Source organism: Acyrthosiphon pisum, chromosome A1 (genome assembly GCF_005508785.2).
Source record: "Acyrthosiphon pisum isolate AL4f chromosome A1, pea_aphid_22Mar2018_4r6ur, whole genome shotgun sequence".
In the NCBI taxonomy this organism is placed as follows: domain Eukaryota; kingdom Metazoa; phylum Arthropoda; class Insecta; order Hemiptera; family Aphididae; genus Acyrthosiphon; species Acyrthosiphon pisum.
In genome coordinates, this window is record NC_042494.1 from 83,484,851 (window position 1) to 83,504,146 (window position 19,296).

The following is a 19,296-nucleotide window of genomic DNA, read 5'->3' on the forward strand; positions in this document are numbered from 1 at the left end:
CCAAAAAATCTAAAAAATACATTCACACAGTTTATTTTTTATAGTCATTTTAAGTTAAAATTTGGACGAAATTACATATTAAAAACCTAGAATAACTATTTTAGTGTATTTTGTTGTGATTGTATAATATTATTCGTGGGTACTTGAAACTTCTAAAGTATACTATTATATATCTATGATAGTACCACGGTGTTTTGTTGATGTATAACGCGTTATAAGTACCTAATAGATATTATGATATGATTAATTTGGAATTTATTATAGGTCAATTTTTTTTTAATACTATAGATAAGTATATACATATATGTCTAATACATAGACTGATATACCGTCTCCGCTCAGAATCGTTTTTCTTATACAGTGATATTATATCATTGAATTCAAATTTAATACTGTCCATTATACAGTGACCCACTTCTAACCTACTGTACAGCAGAGCGACATCCACTTACCCACCTTTTTATCTTTGGGCCCCCCATTATGGGTTGGGGCCCTGGCCCGTATGTTTGACACACGCAACACACCCGGTTATTGCGGCACTGACCAGGGATCTAGGACTACTTGTTATTATTATCTTATGATAGAGAATATGCAATCATTGAAAATATAAATAGTTGTCAGAGTAAAAAGGTTATTGGTATACCTTATAATAATTATTAATTGGTAATATGCTAGTATGTATTAGAAATCAACAGTAAAAATTAATTAAATAATGGCGGACTTACATGATTACTAATTACTAAAGGACTTACCTACATTTGATATTTAACTTATATTAATTAATCTCCATATTATTTTGTATTTAAGGCTGTTTGTTGTTTTTTCGTCGTTTTCCGTACATTTAGACCAATGAGCAGAAAAATAATTCACCTAGTACAAAAAGCCCGATTTTAATTTTTGATACATATTCGAATTCCTTATTATATTCTCTAGATTATGTATACAATGGATTTTCGATTTTTTTTTTATTTAAGTAACATTAAAGTAAAGGAGAATTTTGAAAAAAAAAATAATATAAATCTATAATTAATTTGGTACTATACTAATTAAAAAATACAAAAATCGAAAATCCATTTCCTACATAACATAAGAACTTAAATATGTTTTCAAAATTAAAATCGGGCTTTTGGTGCTGGGTGAGATTTTCTTTAGCTTTTTGGGACTTTCATGTTGGTACTTTTTTGATCGAAATGATGTACGACTGCACGTATGTACGTTACTGATTTCCAAGAATCTTAGCCATAGTTTACCATTAATTACATAAAGCGTTCGGGGAACTCACGCACACTAATGATCGGTCACTACACACACACAGTCCCACTTAACTCACGATGGGTATAGAATATTACATAAACACGACCCCTTAAAAATGCTTCATCCTTGATAAAAGCTTTATGCTTGTTAAAGCGCCATTTTGCTAAATTTAACGATCCATTCGCATGGAAAAGTTTTTACACATACATATTATTTATTACCCATTATTCATATTCCTCAATCATATGGGATTTGGGAAACATATAATATCGGTCACACTATGCAATCTAACTAAAGAAATCGAAAGTAAAGTTCTTTTTCTTTTTCTCATTATTTATTTCGAAATAAGTTTCAATAGTCTCGCTATAATTCTAGTTATGATGATAACCTTGAGTCCTTGAATATATAAATTATAGTATTATACGTATTTTAATTATTAATATTTTAGTTTTTACAATGAGCGAAAGTGATGTAGAGTTGATAGGTGATTGATGAGGCTTGAACGAAGAGTCTATCCATTGCTGTGACTTCGTGACGTTTGGCTTTATTTATTTATTCATCCAGCAGGTCGCGGCACTATTTACGTTTTGGTTTTCTTCCGGGTCACCTGGGAATTTAAGACCTTGCATATTTAAATTTAAATTCCTTAAAAGATATTATAAATCATTCATATGGGTACAACGTTTCTCATAAAATATACTTAATAAAATTATTAAAATCATCTTCACTAATTATGATAGTTTTCGAGACGCTGCATTTTTGTATTCATACAGACCATTCATGTAGGCATCCACAAAAAATAATATAAAATAAAAAAATTACCTAGGTATCAATATATAGACAATATTTTATTAAATGTTTGCTATTTATTTTATTATGTATATGGTTGTATATACTGACGTGGTGGCAGCTTGCAATTATTAATGCAGGCTAACATGGTGTTCGTAAAATAAGACTGCTAATATAATATACCCTGCCATACCCCCAAATGGCAAAGTCTCTGCAGTCATGTGACATTAAATGTATTGTATTTTCTTAACTTATTTCATGAATATATTAACAATTAAGTAGGTATTAACTATTATAGCTTTCAAAATATGTTTTATATATAACTTCTGTATAATACCTATCATTTTGTATATTTTGATCATTATACGTTAAAAATATCGTGTTTTATTGTTAGTTATAAATAAACAGGTAAATTACTATCACTGTATAAAATTTAGGTTAGGTTAGGTATAGCTATAAGGTTTACCATTTAGTTTGATTAATTCAAAAAACGCAACCTGATTAACACCTACTATTAACTATTGTAACTTATAGTAAGTACTTACCTAATTATATTAATTAGTAATTACCATAAGTACAGCAATAATAATTTATGATTACAAAATTAGTTTGATGAGGCAATAAATATAATTTATTCAACTATGATAAATTCTATAAACAAATGTTTAACTTCAATTTTAACTGTAATTTACACGATAGGTTAGATTGGGTTACGTTAACTCATGAACTTCTGCAAACACGTAGAATAGCAAGTGTTCTGCTATTTCCCACCGAATATGCTATTATACTTATGTTAAATTATCCGTTTTTATTCAACTTAATATAGTTGGCCCCGACCAACCATCTCGTTTAATAAACTGTTTCCTATGTTATTATTATATAATATATACTCGACTCCGCCTGGTTTAAAATTAATCGATTTTTGTATCGTAAACAAATAAGAAAATATATCACAAATTAACATTTAAATTGTCTATATTTATATCAAGTTTCCGTGACAGTTACCAAATATAATATAATGCAATAACTACAGAAAATTATATTCAATCATAATAACTATTTTATTTTCTATAACCAATGGCATTCCCATAAAAATTTACAAATTCCAGGTGTGAGCCAACATTTAGGAGTTGAATTCCTGGACGAAAACCACCCCAAAAAATATGTGTGTAAAATTTGGTGTCAAAATCTGTGGATTGTTATAATAAGGAACATAATCAGATGTACCTTTAATTTTATAGGTATATAGTGAATTGGTGACGGAGCGTAGGTATATATTTGAATCGAATAAAAAAAAAAATTACCAACTAAATCAATCTGTTTACAATTTATAAATTCCAATGCGTTTAGTCGCCGTAGCCCTGCAATCAGATCGTCCACCAAGTGGTTATGAAAGTAGGAACAACTCAATGAACTCTGTAATATAATATACAATTTACAATGTCACGGGTTTCGCCGACCGTGAAACCACGCCGCCAACTCGAAAACGGATATAACATTTTTACGATCGCAACTTTGAGAAATAATAATAATTAATATGTTTATATTTCATTTTAATACAATATTATAAAATATGATTATAACACACGCGGCACAACAATCGTTACACTAGATTGTGCAACAAAAAGTAAAAACAATGAAAACTAGAGCGGACATCAGCGCAAGCGGTTAAGTTAGTTTTAATGAGCTTATAGAGCGAATGATGCAGCGCACTCAGCGCAGTCGCTGCTACATATTTATTATAGTAAATTATTATTATTACCATTATTATTATTATTATTATTATTATTATTATTATTACTACTATTAGTATATATTGTAGATTCATGCCAACATGCCATATTATCGTAGGTACATCTTGTCGAATCACTGAAGTTAGATAGGAACGCGCGATAATAATATTGTGGTTAATAACATAAAATACTATTTAGATCGATTTATATAGGTATATAGATCCCATAAAAATGTATTAGATTATGATTATAATATGTATGAAGAAAAACACTAAGATAAACCTTCTTAGTTTATGCATTATATATATGTTAGAGACGAGTTTAAGAAAGTAACTGTTTGTTTGAATTTATATGCCATCTGCGCGTTAAATATTATTTAACGATATAATAAAATTCGCATCATCTTAAAGACAACCTATTTATACCAGTTGATTTTGTATTAGGTTATCACACCAGTTACCAGTTATCACATATTTACATCAGTATATGTAACTTACTATAATATATGTATATTATAGTCTACAGATCTCATATTGACTAGGACTTAATCGATAGAATATCTTCACTGACGTTCTTTATTTATTATTTTATTATTTTTATTTTGTCAATCAAAAACTCGATTTTCATTTTAATATCTATATTTTATTATTTTTTGTCTTACGATCGTAAACTGTAACATTTGAATTTGTTCCAGACGAGTAATTTAGTTATACTTACTAAAAGATAAATGATATCTCCCAGCAGTGATTTTATTTTTATAAACATAAAACATTGTCTAATTTTGCACTGAAAATCGTATAGTTCAATCAATTGTCAATTGATATAATGATTAAAATATAATACTATTATAATTTTATTTAACTTGGATTAGACTTTTTTTAAATTAGTTTAAAATGAACATTTAAAGGGATGAGGCATTATTTAAGACAATATATGTACATTTAATTATTATTATTTTGTAATTAGTAGGAATATAAAATTGTATATTAGAAGTTAGAACTATATACTACTAACTACTTCAGAGATACTTTCAGTTAATAATTTTAACTTCACAAATAAAATATCTTTTTTATCATTTACATATTATTTTTAATCAAAATAATATACTAAACTAACTACAATAATAAAAGAAAATATAGATTAATATATACAAAAAAATATATAATACATAAAACAGTTATGTGAACTAATAACGGCTTTGAGTAGGCACTCTACCTATATGGCTATATATTTATATACCAACTATTGACAAATCGATGAAAATTTAAATTTGAATACGAAATTGTATTAATAAATAAACATTGGTTGTTTGTATACGTATAAGTATTTAACATAAATTTGAATACGTTAATAATTTATTATCTACAAATAAATGTAATTAAGTATTAAAAACTGGAAATAATATAAAAATACATGAAAAATCTAAAATTTAAAAATTAAATTATCGTTGAAATAAATCTAAGCGGTTATGAGGAAAAGCAAACTCCATGAGCATGTCTGTTAGTACTTCCTGGTTTTTATATGCAATTAACGAGTATGAAATATAACCAATAATTAATGTCATATTATTATCATATTATAATGTGTTGGCATATTGCCTAATTAAGTTCGATGTGTTAGAAATTATATATAATAAAACGACTAACGCATCTGAATAACGCACGTGGCATATACACTTTGATTATAATATTATGTAGATAATAAATAAATTAACTAAATAGTATAAATAATGTAAATATAAAGACTGTATGAATTATGGGGTACTATTTGGAAGAGTATAAGTCTAAAATCGGTAAATATTATATGAAATTTAAAAGTTAAAAAATAAAATATGAGAATGGTGATTGGTGATCACGGTAATAAAACTCGTGATGAACACAGTGGATATAACTGAAATAAGGGGATAGCTAGGGGCTAAAAGTAGTTTTAAAAAGTAATTAACCAAAAATAACTTATCAAATATTGTATAACACGCTGTTAGAGTATTATAGGATATTTAATATTTTTGTAAATATCAACTACAATCTAAATGAAAAAGATTGTGAATAGTATCTAATTTTTGAGCCCCCGGCCCCAGCCTCCACAGCTCTATTTTCCTTTTATCCACCCTTAGTCAGCGATGATTTGTGAATTTCGAAACATATAAGTTATTTGTATGATGAGAGTGGGTCTAAACCGTCAAGACTCTCGACTTATATCCGACTATCCATGGTAAGCGGGTGGGTGGGAACGTAATAAATAGGGCTCGGAAGTTGTAGGAGCTAAAAAATGTAAAATATGCACGAAAAAGTTGTAAAATATGCATTAAAAATGTTAAATATACGAAAAATATGCGTATAAAATCAATGAAATATGCACTTTTTTAGCTAAAATTGGTGAAATATGCATTTTCAATTTTCAATTTTTTTAACTCGCAATTGTAGGTATACCTACTTCAAATTTCTATTTCTATCTAATTAGCTAGGTCTGCTATAAATTGAGATCATACAGAACAATATGCAATTCCTACAACTTCCGAGCCCTACAAATAAGTATTTCGGCATACTAGCATGATAGACTAAATGCGTGTCACAATATCACTGTTATTAACTCCGTAATTGACTATGGCGATGACAATAAATACCTTCGTTGATAATTTTAAGTTTTATATTCAATATTAGTTGAAATATACAGGTTAAGAAAGAAAAAAATATAAAATATGTTAAATATGCATTTTTCAACTCGCAATTGTATACTTCGAATTTCTAGCTAGGTCTGCTATAAATTGTGATCATACAGAAAAATATGCAATTCCTACAACTTCCGAGCCTTAGTTATAAATAATAATATATAATGCACAAAACAAGTCGACGCATGCGGACGCGTCTGTGCAGCAACAGTAGCAGCCGATTAGTAATAATAATAATAATAATATGTAACTATTTGTCCGTTTCCTAGTTCTTATTAGACATCCTTGAATCGCGTTGTTGCGTTTTATCTCGTCGGAATAACGACAAATTGTTAGAATAATAATATAGGTATGGTTATATACATAATATTATAGTATTATGGCAATGCTTATTGCTTAGCAAGATTTCTTCACATTCGAAAGAGAAAAAAAATGACGTGTTTATTAATAATAATACTGTATCTCGACACGTATATCTACAACATATGTAAACGTTTGTGACACGCTGTATTGTTCGTTAGAAAACAACACCCAATATGCCTAGGTACCTATACATTTTTTATAATATGTGATATTACCTATAATACATGTCGTGTATTTATAATAATAATAATAACTGTATTAAATATATGCCACGTGTTTACATAGTTGTATACACGAATAGTTTGAAATATTTTGAAACCGTTTTGGCCATAAAATTCGTTCAAGGTGACGATCATAAATAATTAAATCCGTTGTATACAACAGCAGTGAATAGAAATGGAAATCAAATGCAATAATACAAACGTTGTAGAAACTATGCCAATTCAGACGTCGCTTGATCATTAATTCCAGTTACCCATGACTTACATAATGTTCGTTGAAGATGGTTGAAGAATATGGCACAATTCGAAATTATTAATTAAACATATTTTGTTTTCGCTCTAAAAGTTTCAGCATCCAAAATAAATCCTCGAATAACTTGAAAAAAAAACAACGGTTATCATTCAACAGCAGTCCATAAAATATTATGATAAGCGAAAAATTTAAAATGTCTTTCACAAAAATACAATACGACATTTTGTTAGGATAATAACTTGTAAATCGTTTATTCAGTAGCATTCCACAGGTGATTCAAAATAGAGTGGTCGATTTTTTAAATTATGAAGCTACATACAAATATTATGAATACAAAGTCACTGGAGACTGCTGGAGTATCCCTCCTCTCCCAAAAAAACCTATACAGGTCTTAAAAGATTAACATTTATAATTTTGTCAATATAATTGGTACAATATAGTTGTTAATATTTAATATTTATATATTTATCTATCATTATGTGCCTAAAAACTATAACATTTTTAAAATAAATTATTTCAGTTAAAAAATTGTCCACTTCTTTTACTAAGAAAATACCCTATTTAGTAATTTGCCGTGGATATTTGGGACAATATTCATATGGTGAAATAATATAACAGTTATTTTTTCATTCGTTTTTAGGGGGATTTGGACTTTTTTTTGGGAGAGGGGGGCTAAGACTCGTCAAGACTCTTACCAGATGTCCACCAATGATACGTATAGAATTTCATTGTGTACAATTGTATATAATATCTAATGGGTGTTCACCATAGCGTATTGCATTATTTAGATCCATTCAAATAAAGTGTAGACGAACTCGTAAAAATTCAACGATTAAACTACCTAAATATTATGTACCGTATAAACTATTTTAATACCTACTTTATATTAAGTACCATATTATACCTTAAGTATAATATATACAGTATATACACAATATTGTACGTACAGATTTCAAGTTCTAATCAAACTGGGTTGGAAGTGATTGCCACACGTTTTCTGTACATCTGAAAAGCCCACTTATTTTTCTTCTTTTATACCAGACACCCAATACTGTATATATAATATATACATGCAGCTGGTATTATGAAAGCAGAAACATATATATATATTATTTAAGACTTAAGTTAGTTTATACTGTTTACAATAAGTAGGAACTGTACAGAGAATAAATTATATTTGATCTTGTATACCATATAGCGCATGTAATAATAATATTATTATGATGGAAGAGCAGAGGAATACCCTATAAATTATAAATATAATAAAATATTTAATTGTATATATATTATACCTACATACCTGTTCAGGTAGGTAGTTGAAGTGCCTATATACGCGTTAATGCGGTTTTCGTATAGATCTCTGGTCCGGCGGGAATCCAAAGAACTTTCATATATTTTGTATATTTTTTTTATTTCATTAAAACGATCGCGATGACATGTACCTGTTGCCAAATAACAGAAAAAAATGTATATACCTATACATAGTACAACCAGCTCGGTAGTGTACGTATCTTATGTATATATATTGTATATGTTTATGAATCGATACTATTTATTATAATGATATAGTACAAAACAGTGAATTATGACTAATAATAATAATAGTTTAAAAAAAAATTGTGATATAAATACATAATGGACAAAATTACGACCAAACCAACCCAATCAATATATTATTAACTTACGATTCACCGATATTTAAAAAAAATTCAAGTTTTCGTTACGATCAACATTTATTTTTTAGATGGTTATAAATTATAATATTTCATATATTGGTATGTGGTCACTATGGGGCCAACATTTTTAACAGTTATTAGTTCTTACTTATTACCATAATATTATTATATAATATAGCTTGCGAATTACGATATCACACCAACTACCGCAAACACAAATGTTGATCCGAATAGACATAACTTGCCAAGAGCATGAAAATATTGTATTGATGGAGACCGCGGAGGGGCTGTATTTTTGGAATTTCATGCACCTATTTTGAAATTGTGCAAAAAAACAATTAAAAATTTTCGATCTGTTATAGCAAAATGTTTCTTGGTTTCGGTAAAACGTGTAGTATTTCTGGCAACAGATACCGACACTGTTATTCATTTATTATGTGTAAGTGTGTGAGTAGTGAGTGCATTATCATTTATCAACCTAAAAGGTTAAAAATACAGTTTAAGCGTGATACGCGTAATTCGGGAGTAAAGAGATTTTAATGCTCGCACTCTCTTTATTATTGTTTGATTGGTTCCACGTACACATTAATAGATTTTCCCAAAATTTTGAGACGATGCGCGTTTAAGCGTTTCGGCGATTAAATCGTCGAAGGAAGCAAAAATATATTATTAAATTTTTATAATACGTATATAAGTAATACTTATATTATTTGTAATTTATAAATACGGTGGCAGTGATAATAGTGTGTCGAATTTCGATAAGCTGTAAGCGTAGACATTTTGATTATTTTAGCAGTTGAAGAGGTCGGCGTTACGGATACGCGTTAAGATATACATCTAAAAATATATATTAAAAAAAACTTTAAAAAAGTTTAATGGTTTAATCGTTGTATTATATCATAACTTTTTTCATATACATATAGTTAACACCGGAAAACTTAAAATCTCGGTGGGTCCATCACTCTTTTTACATATTTTCTGTACCTCAACATTTTTGCTTTGACTATAATGAACAGTCTGAGATGAAGAGATAGATAGAGAGAGCGAGTGTGAGAATGATGGAGGGGGGAGATTCCATACATAATACATATGAGTATGTCGTATATATATGGTATATTTAGGAGTTTAGGACTACTCATTATTCATATTAAGATATCAAATGTACACTATTTATACATACGCACATAGAAAACACAAATAATTAAATAATTAGAGTCGATAGTAATTTTAATTAGTGTACGGTTATTTTTCGTGGAAGTTTTTAACGAAATCATAAAACTATTTTATTTATTATGTTGAGATTATTAAATATTTCAATTATTTTCTGTTTTTATCTCCTCATTATGTACATATTATATAGCAATACTATAGGTATATAATATTCGATATTTTGAAAAACTTTTCACTTGAAAATCTCCATAAACTAAAAGTGAAAATAAAATAAAAGTTTTAAAGGTTTCGATTTCAACCGAAGGCTTTTGTCTTCAACTTCCCAAAAGGGAGTTCTATTATCGTCTCATCATTTTATTTTAACGGGCGCCAAGTATAAATGTCACTGCAGAACAATAATGTGATTTACGATTTCAGTAGGATGACGAGAAGGGTCTTATACATATAAATTATATACATTATATATATACCAAGTTGAAATATCGCGCGGAACCCATAAAAGGCAAACGGACAAATACTACCCTCCGGTGGTCCTTGCATTTTTTCCCTGTAGTTTAAGGGTGGGAAAATCGTAAAATTTTCTCCAAAAGACCTCCAAAATAATAGCTTTATATTTTACGAGCATTCACTGGTGTGTGGATGCTGCACTGAGTTTTTAGGATAAGGAATGAAAACTGAAATGGTAATAAAACTGCTACCGGGTTATAAAAATACCAACACCTAAGTACGAAATAAATAAACCTGTTTATACATTCTCGAAACGTATAGACGATAAGTATAAAATCGTTCAAGTATTGAAATCGTACTAAGAGATAAAAATCGACATAATATTAATTTAAGGTGAAGACGTAAAGTGCATTTTCCGATTTCACCAAAGGGTTGAAAAAGTCACGACTTTAGTCATGAATCATTTACAGAATTTGTTAATCTAAAAACATTGACTGACACTTTTGTTTGAAATGTCATAGTAGATTATATTGATAGTTAGTGGTGTTTGTATATATATAGCTTAAGTTTTAATTAGTGAACAATTAGTAATTAGCAAAGTACAGTAGAACTTCCATATAACGGTCATCGAAGGGACTGAATATAATGACCGCTATTTAGAGGTCCCCGTCCTACAGAGGTAGAATAACACTAGGATACACTCGACGGGACCAAAAAAATTGACTGTTACATATAGGTGACCGTCCTATAAAAGTGACCGTTAACGGAAGTTTTACTGTATATAAACTTTCTTTAAAAGTTTCTTTTTGTAATATTTAAATGACATATAGAACTACAACATTATAATACTATACAAATATACCGATTTTTCACCTACTACTTAAATTTTTTTTTTATCAAATAAAAAAAACAACCTGTTATATTTTTTATTCCATAAACGTAATGTGAACTGTGAATCAGAATACTTTTAATGTTATACTTATATTTTTACTGCTAAATTTAAAATGTTGATGTATAAATATTGGTTATTGAACGAATAGTTATTTTTATTATTAATAAACATTGATATTTTAAATTAAATAAATCAAGTTTGGGGTATATGCTACAAAATCTATGGTACAACTCCTCCGTTTTTCTAAACTTTCAAATAATTATCAATAAAAAAAAAAAACGACCTATTTATTCAATATTTAGACATCAACATTAACTGTATAAAAATGTTCTGATTACAAAATCAAAAATATATGACGATAGTGGCCACACCAACCAATGGCACAAAGATGAACAAAATAAATAAAATCGAAATGTTAGAATTGTAAGTAGTTAAATAGTGCCCCCAAAAAATGTTTAAAAAATAACATTTTATGATAAATAAATTAGTGAACTGTAAATGAGTGTGTTTAAGTAATATTACAAAAAATATTGTGTATTTAATATTATTAGTAGTGGGAAGGGCTACTGTGTTTTCTTATTTTTATCATAAAGCTAACATACTTACACGCCATATGCACATAACGGTCACAACGCATATTATCCCATATACATTTATTAAAAAAAAAAATATTTTAAAAGACTATCATTATTAACCTTGTTAACACAAAATTAAATATTAGGTAACTGGTAAGTATTTAATCATTACAAATGAGTAGTAAAACAAATAGTTAAGTGGGTATGAACGTTCCTTGTATTGTAAACAATTCAAAAATCTATGTATAACCTAGTCATATAATATGGACTTATATTTGTCATTTATAAACTCATAATTCAAAATTATTATCTTGTAATAATATAATACAATGGTACCTAGCTCCTAGCTATAAAAATATAGGTTTGAACTACAGACACAATATTTGTACGATGTACCTACCTAACCTACCTATACGAATTGTATAAATACTATGAGTATAGACTGAGACACTGAGTTAAATTATGTCAAATTTACATATGTTGTTATTAATATACAAAGTCTGAAATGTTTATTGAAAAGCACAATATTATCCTATTGCTTCACTACATGAAGTATAAACAAGCTCAATTTTCTTTCTGTACTATTTATTTAAACATCTTCACTATAACACTTATACAACACAAAACAAGTTTTAATATTTGGTACACAATTGAATAAGACTTGGGTAAAATATTTTTAAAAAGTATTTGAAATAAATACTCGATAACTTATGAAAAAAAATACTCCAAATGAAATTTAAAACACTTTAAAAGTATTCCAAGTACTTTTAAAATACTTTTTAGTTATGTTTTAAATATTAAACCAATATACTTTTCTTCGGGAAAAATTGTAATTAGCACATCATAAGTAATTTAATAATTCTAAATATAATATAATTTAAGTTATTGATACTCGATTTAAAATGTTATTCACATTGTAAAAATTTCCAGAGAAACAAAAAAAAAACAATTAATGTAAATAAAAAGTATTTTTTTATAGACATATTTTTATAAAAAGTTTTCTAAAATTCTAAATAGTTATTCAAAATACTTTTGGGAAAAATATTTTAAAATTATTCCGAATACTGTATTCGGAATACTAACCAAGTCTGCTGAATATCATTAAACTATTAAAGTAACTATAACATTTGAATGTCTTACTGAAATAAAAATTAACAATCAACATAATTTTAAATTTATAAAAATCGAGGTTTTGTTTTATATTAAACAGTCATTATACTCATTACTGAACAAGTAACACAGAGAGGACGCAAAGTGTGCAGTATAATGTATTTTAAATTGTTACGTGTTTTGAAGGAGAAATGGAGAATATATTTAATTTTCAAGATTGATTAAATGAAAGTCGTATAAAATATATTTTGTTAAAAATCTGAAATAAAAAATTTTAGTTCATAGATTTTACAACGTTTACTTTTGTAATTCTAACACGATTAATTTTCACTGAATTATGTTCACTGCCACCTGTCGTTATTTAAAACTCGTTTAAATAAATTGAAAAATAGCCTCATGAATTTGTTAATAGGTAACTCAGAAAAAATATATAGAAACTAGTAATTACAATAAAATTATTTATGTAAACCCTAGGGGCTGGCTGATTTTGATTTTTGTTGTTACTTATTAGGTGCATTTGCAAAGCCATATTTTATTTCCAATCTATAATTTATATTACAAATATTATTATAGACTTCGTTTGAGAACCTTTATTTTTTTTCCTGTATAAACTAGTAAAACTTGAATCGATAAAATAATATACTTACGCAAAGACAGAATACTTGGGAAATTAATATTTATTATTAACCACGATTATTAAAAAATAAAAAGACTGCTGAATAAATTATTATTATAATATTTTTATTATATAGGTATTGTATACTTACTATGCATTTTCTGATTTTCTGTAATAATTATTATTGTCGGTACAACTGCAGCAACATGCTACGATATACACCTAAAGGATATTTCGTCATAGTATGATTGTGTGCAATATTTAATTATTGTGTGATTATTATATTTCAGGCGCGACAGTAATTTTTTATTGCTCACCGAATTGAATCGTTGTTATTAGTTTTCCGTTTTCGGGCATTTATTGGTACGGCATTGTTTTGAGTTTTCGTGCACTAGGAGTAAAATATAATAAAAGTATAACTATAAAAGTCTGAGAGTATAAACGTCTACTGAATTCCCATACTATAACAGTACGCGTATATATTTTATGATAAACTTATTACTTTTATTTTATATGATTATATTATATAAAAAAAAACGCTGTAATGGCGATAGTAATAATGTTATATATATATAGGTATACATATTATTGTATAGTTAACAACAATAGTAAAAAATCAGTTTTGGAGGTAGGTGCGTCGCATAAAAACTGTTTACGTTCGTTTTGCAACAAAATCCGAAATCCGATTTTCACAAAATATTATTACATTATGGGTGGACTTAGGATATATAATCTTTAAATGAGCTTTAGAAGTCTCACACGATTTTAAAGCACATCATTACAATAGCTAACCTGAGCTTATATTATGAATACGTACACGGGGAGGGGTGGTTGGAACTTGGAGTACAGGGGCCCGTTAAAATTAATTTGTATATAAACATTTTGATAGGCATACCGGAATACTTATTTTATATTTAATAATATTTTATGATATAAATTTATATTATGATAATTTAAGTAATTTTGTTATTTTAATCATTGATTAACTATAAATTGTGTAAGAGACACCCTTATCGATTGTAATGTGTTATATTTTATTGGACGTATAGGGTCCGCAAAAACATTTAGTTTAGGGGCCCAAAATTTGATTTATAATTGGCTTCTTTCTATTCAGTCTTGGGTAGAGTAAATTCACAAAAGCTTCTGATACTTAAAATAATATACGATTTTTTTTTTATCTTTAAATATAACTCTGCAACAATGGCCATTAGTTAATATATGAATTTATTACTAAAAAATGTATTTTTTTGAAAATGTTTGATTGGTTTTTGCTTTTTTGGTCCATTTTTAAAATATTTTTTTTTGATATTATTAAGTCATTTAAGCACTTTTTTTGGTACATTTTATGTATTTAAAGAATCTTAGGTCATAAGTTCCGGGCCCTACTTATAACTTGTAATAAGACTAAGCCGCGGCGAATGCCAATTGTTTGGATTAATTCACATGTTGCAGGGTGAGGGGTGGGGTCCTCGAATTGGCGGAAAACGAAAAAATATTATTATATATACTAATCGGCTTCGTCTCCGGATAGGCATGAACTTCACAAAAAGATGCGAATATCATCTTATCTCAATCATTACTGCGCTACTTGCATCGTATTATTGTTATTTGAGTCACGAAAACGTACAATTATCGTCGGAAACGTGTCGGGCTCTCGTAGACACACACGTGTGTGTGTATTATTATATTTTGACATCGCCGCCGCCCTTGACATTGACGATGTATGTACGCGCACAGCATATTATATAATTATTCGATGCATATAATAATAATATGTGTGTGTGTGTGTGTGTGTGTGTGTGTGTGTACTTCCACCTGCACGCGGCAGATTTCTTCGCATGAACATTATTATATTCCACCAGACATGCCACTTTTCTTTCTCCGCGTATATAATAATCATACAAATATAATGGGTAACTACTATAATAATAATAATAATAATAATAATAATAAAAATAATAATACAACAATAATATGTACACGACAATACATGCACCACCGATATACCTGTATATGTATAAGTAAGTATGTATAACGACATCGATACGCAGGTCTCAAGGCCCGGGCAGGCTCCGGTGCAGGAAGTCCATTGAATTTTCTGGCGGACGTTTGTTGAACCGCTACCGTAAACCGAGCGCGGTCGGTCCGATCGTCGATTGTCGATCGTCGTCGTCGTCTTCGTCGTCGCCCGCAGACATAATAATAATATGTTATTATTTATATTATATTATTATGTTATATACACACAATATAATAATATTGTGAGCGTGTAATAAGATTATATTATTATTATCGTATTATATGCTCGAATACTGTATATAGTGTAGACGGTACGTATCCGTATTGTGTAGGAGGGGGGGTGCACACCGATCGATTTTCATTTTTTATATTTCACTTATTCGTTTTGATTTTACTTCCTCGACGCGACAAATCTCGACACGATAATATCATTATGTTAGGTACATTATTATACAAATGTCTCCGTATGCGTAACCGTAGTCACGCGTATATTATATATATATAATATGATACCAATTACCAGCTAACATGAACTCGTTTTCTATAAGCTCGAAGCAATGTGCAGTATATTGTATTATATATATATATATCACATTATGGTCGCGTCGTTTCCGCGAGAGATTACGCGTTTTTATTTTTTACAGTCATTATCACGATACATCGTTATTATTCTGTCGTTTTGATCGACAAAATCTACGTCCTTGGTGCGGTCAAAAATACGTTCAGGGGGGTGTGGGAGGTGGCGGACCACCGACCATTATTATCACGAATCACGCACTCATTTCCGGCAGTCCACGCCATGTAGTCTCTATATATATATTAATTTATTAAGCATTTACATATATTGTGTTTTGTCTGATAAATTTTACGTTATCATAACACATACCTACCTGTTGAGAGTGTATAACACAACGTTTAGCCTTTCCGGTTCGCCGAGTTTGCATAGAAAAGTATCGCTCGGCAAACAAGTGTCTTAAAAATACGCAGTCAACGAGGTTACCCGTGTGATAATAGGTACCTATCTACATTTTATATATGCTATCTACACCTACGGGGTTCGTAGACGAGAGAGATAGTTGACTCAATTATCATAAAATATTTTTTTAGAGGAATAAGTGCTTCCGTATCACTGTGAGGCAAATCGATTTGTTCGACGTGGGTGTGGACGTGGTACCTAATTCCTAAATCGAGACATTTTTTTTTAGATTTGTAATTTGTATCAAGAAAGCGGTAAATTAATTGGGTTGTCCTCACAGTAACATTAAACTTATAAAGGGTGATTCACCAGACATGCTCACACCCGTTTTTCTTTTAAAAAGGAATTTATTCAAATTCTAGGTTTTGATATAGGTACTCAAAGACTGTTTATTCAAATTCTTGATTTATTTTGTACTATTTAAAGAGTGTTGTGTGGTGATCTAAACTTCTGTTTTTCAAATGAGAACTTTTTTACTGTAAAACTAAATAATTTACAGTAGACTGGGGGGAGGAGGGCATCATTTGAAAAACAGAAGTTAATACCTACATAGGTCACTCCTTAAGTAATACAAAAAAATCTCAAGAATTTGAAAATATGGTCTTCAAGTATATTTAAAAATCAGATTTTGAATAACTCCATTATTGAAGAAAAAAAAAGGGGATGAGTATGTTTATTACTTGGTGAATCACCCTGTATATAAAATTATAAAATTTATATATATGGAAATCACGGAAGTGATTTAACACAGATGGAGATTAAATATACATTTTTTAGTTCGAGCAAAACTTTTTACAATTTTTTAATATTTATGATAATCCTAGTCACCATATTATTAAAAACGATTTTTTGTTTTAGTATTTAATTATAGACGTGGTTTAATTTTCAATAGATTATGTTGTACATATTACATATACTATAGTATGTAATTGTTCGTACACTTTACCTTAATACCATATACAATTTGTAATTTTAATTTTGGACATTTGAAAGTATGGTACAAGGTTACTATTCATAATATTATATATAGAATTATAATACCCATTAGATATTATCAAATTCATTGTTTAGTGTTTACGATTAATCGTAAATAATTACTTTTTCGTATACTAATTGAAAAGTTTTAAAAAACAAAGCCATAATAATCTATATTGGCAAAATGGAAATTAACATAAACAAGAGTTCCAAAATAAATATCATAAATTGATTATTTGATATTGGATGATTTATTAATGTTTTTACTTGTTTAATAACAATAATAATTAATAAAATATAAGCACAGGAGCATAACAAGCTTGCTTGGAACGAGGCGAGCGAGTGTTAAGTGAGTTGTAGTACTGAGCGTAAACATTAAACATAATGTCCGAACCTTTAAAATTAAAATTTTTTGAATTTTTGGACAGCCATTTTATCAAATTTGGTATTTTTTGATACTAATAAATAATGATATTGTCACAAGTCATGACGTTTAAACATCAAATCTGTTAATTTATAAGCTCTTAAAATAATATAATATAATAGTTTGATTTAAAAGACTCGTGCTTGAATTTCGTAGGTATATACATAATACATATAAACGCTAACATTTCTTTGACCTCTGGGGTGAGGATACATCAACAGTATTATAATACCTCAAAATATGCATAGCACATTACTGCATTAGTATTGCGGCTGCACATAGAACTGCATCGGTACAGATCTAACTATTATAGATAAATTAAATTATATCCTTGATGGCTTTTGATTGCACATATTATTATGCTCTGACACTCTGTAATTGAATATGAATTATCATATCAATGAGGACTGTCGTTTTGTATAGATATTAATATAATAATATGGATGAATATAATACTACTCGATTATTTGATAGCTCGATAACCAGATAAGTATGTGAAAATTATGTCTTTCAAGGACATGTGGTACTGCGGCAGTGTGATTAGTAGAAATTATATTTGGTTTTGTACCTACGATATTTTTATGGAGATGGCGAATACCCATTATCATTGGTGAAATAATTTATATTATAATATATATATATATAATAACTATTCTCTTTAGTCTTTATAATTACGAATCGTTCTTTGAAAGGTCATAGTATATGAGTACCTATTGGTTACTAACTAGTAACTACTATAACAAGGTACCAAGAATTTTCGCAGTTATGTACTATCGTTGTAAAGGGGTACCTATAATTCACATTTATCAATTATATGATTATAATATATCGAACGTTCGTATTTTTTAATAAATCTTAACGATGAAAATGACAATTAATCCGTAATAATACGATAATAATAGCTATTTGAACGCATAATCGTCAATCGGTAATTGCTGATTATAACTAATTGCCAATTTAAATTGATTATCAGTGTCAAATAGCAATTGAAAAGTGATGTCGTAGTAAAGATTTAGTAAATTACAAAATAAAAAAATAACTAGATTTGAACAAAAAACATTACAAAGTTTTGAATTATTAAATTTTAATATTAACTAACATGTGTAATAACCGACAAACAAGTAGCAACTGACAA